Source organism: Lathyrus oleraceus, chromosome 5 (assembly GCF_024323335.1).
Source record: "Lathyrus oleraceus cultivar Zhongwan6 chromosome 5, CAAS_Psat_ZW6_1.0, whole genome shotgun sequence".
Taxonomy (NCBI): domain Eukaryota; kingdom Viridiplantae; phylum Streptophyta; class Magnoliopsida; order Fabales; family Fabaceae; genus Lathyrus; species Lathyrus oleraceus.
The window spans coordinates 351,102,698-351,104,776 of record NC_066583.1 but is presented as its reverse complement, the minus strand read 5'-3'; the positions used below and the strand labels follow the sequence as shown (position 1 = coordinate 351,104,776).

General features: G+C 39.3%; 1 non-coding gene across 1 annotated transcript; it reads left to right on the top strand.

The window, feature by feature from the left end:
* Positions 1 to 620: 620 nt before the first annotated feature.
* Positions 621 to 727, top strand: LOC127088952 (small nucleolar RNA R71). Its single transcript, XR_007790745.1, has one exon. It is a non-coding gene; the product is annotated as a small nucleolar RNA R71 (small nucleolar RNA).
* The last annotated feature ends 1,352 nt before the right edge of the window (positions 728 to 2,079 follow it).

Here is a 2,079-nt window from a genome sequence, read left to right as displayed (position 1 = left end):
GGAAATCCTTATTTGTTTGGGCTTGGGTAGTTATGAAGTTTTCCATCATTATTTCAAGGTTTGACTTCCTAGGAGCGTTTTGAGTATTTGTGGCAGCTTTGTGACATCCTGGTGGTACAATAGGTGCCTGGTTAGGTGCATACAATGCATTATTGTTTTTGTATGAAAAGTTAGGATGGTTCTTCCAACCTAGGTTATAGGTGTTTGAGTAAGGGTTTCCTTGAGCATAGTTCACCTGGTCTGTGGAGACTCCTGTCAAAAGTTGACATTCAGGGGAAGCATGCCCAGGAATTCCGCATATGTCGCAGTTTGGTGATGCGGCAGCCGCGGTGGCTGCGGGTGTTATGGTCAAGCTGTCTATCTTTGGAGTAAGAGCGTCTACCTTAGCATTGACATGGTCAAGACTACTTACTTTGTGCATACCTCCTTTCGTTGGAGGTTTCTCTATGGAGGTTCTTTCGCTTCTCCACTGCTAATGATTATGGGCCATACTTTTGATAAGTTGATAGGCCTCATTGTAGGGTTTATCCATCAGTGCGCCACCTGCGGCGACGTCTATTATCAATCTTGTGTTGTACAAGAGACCATTGTAAAAGGTATGGATGATCAACCACTCTTCTAGACCGTGATATGGACAAAGCCTCATCATGTCTTTGTATCTCTCCCAAGCTTCAAAAAATGTTTCGTTATCTTTTTGTTTAAACCCTTTTATTTGGGCTCTTAGCATAGCCGTCTTACTAGGTGGTAAATATCGTGCTAAGAAAACTTTCTTCAACTTGTTCCACGTAGTGACAAAGTTGGATGGTAGAGACTGGAGCCAAGCTCTAGCTCTATCTCTTAATGAGAAAGGAAAAAGACATAATCTTATAGCTTCGACGCTGACACCATTCACTTTCACTGTGTCTGCGTATTGCAAAAACACTGACAAATGTAGGTTCGGGTCCTCCGTGGGACTACCTGAAAATTGGTTTTGTTGTACGACTAACAACAACGAAGGTTTAAGCTCGAAATTATTTGCCTTGATGGCAGGGGCAGCGATGTTGTTATGTGGTTCATTCTGCGAAGGGATGGCATAGTACTTAAGAGGACGGTTTTGCGGTCCTTCGACCATCTATGGTTGTATAACTGGTTCAGAAAGAGGGATATTAGGATCGGGAAGATTTAGCTTGATACGATGTTCTCGTATCAGGTCTCGTATCCGGCATTCTAATCTTAGATAACGCTCAGGTTCGTCAAACAATAGCTTTAATTTCTCGCCTTAAGAGCGAGTACTTGGCATACATTTGACAACTTAGAAAGGGAAATAGAATTGTTTTCCTTAGTCTATATTAGGAAACACTAGAGTTACGATATCGACTAAATTAGTCCCCGAAAACGGCGCCAAAAACTTGTTCGCATGACTTAGTAAGTCTATGGGAATCATAACTGCAAGTACACAGTCGTATCGCGTAGTTTTAAAGATTATCGAACCCAAAAGCGCTAATAATCGAACGTGTCGTTATCTAATATTACTATGTAAATCTAAGGTTGAGGATCTTTCTAAGAGTGGACGGATGAAGAGAAATAACTATAACGTGCACAAAATATTAATAAAGATATTTAATAAAGGGATATCAGTATGTAACACATCAAACTTCGGGGATTCGATAGATAGTTGGTGTAATCTTAAAGATCAAAATATTCTTCAGTAGAAATTATTTATAAAAAGGACCTTGTCTCACAGACTCGTTCTTATTGACTCTGACCATACTCTTAAACCCGAATGCTTGGCTCTTGCGATCTCATTATGAATTTAAAAGTAATTTTTGAATATGAATAAAGTCTAATTAATCCTAAAGCGCTCTCGATGTGTTTAGGATTAATGCCTAGTTTCAACTATCCGGTTAAAATCTCAAACTCTTGTTCTTATTGACCGTAACCTTTGTTTGCTTTGTACTCTCGTTCGAAAAACAGTTGTGAATAAAACAAGAAATTAAAATCGGAAAATTATATTTTATAAAATCCAAGACCAATTATTTACGAATCTCGTTGTTTTGACGGTCTTTACATACCGATGCCTAGGGGTTTAGTCAGACATGG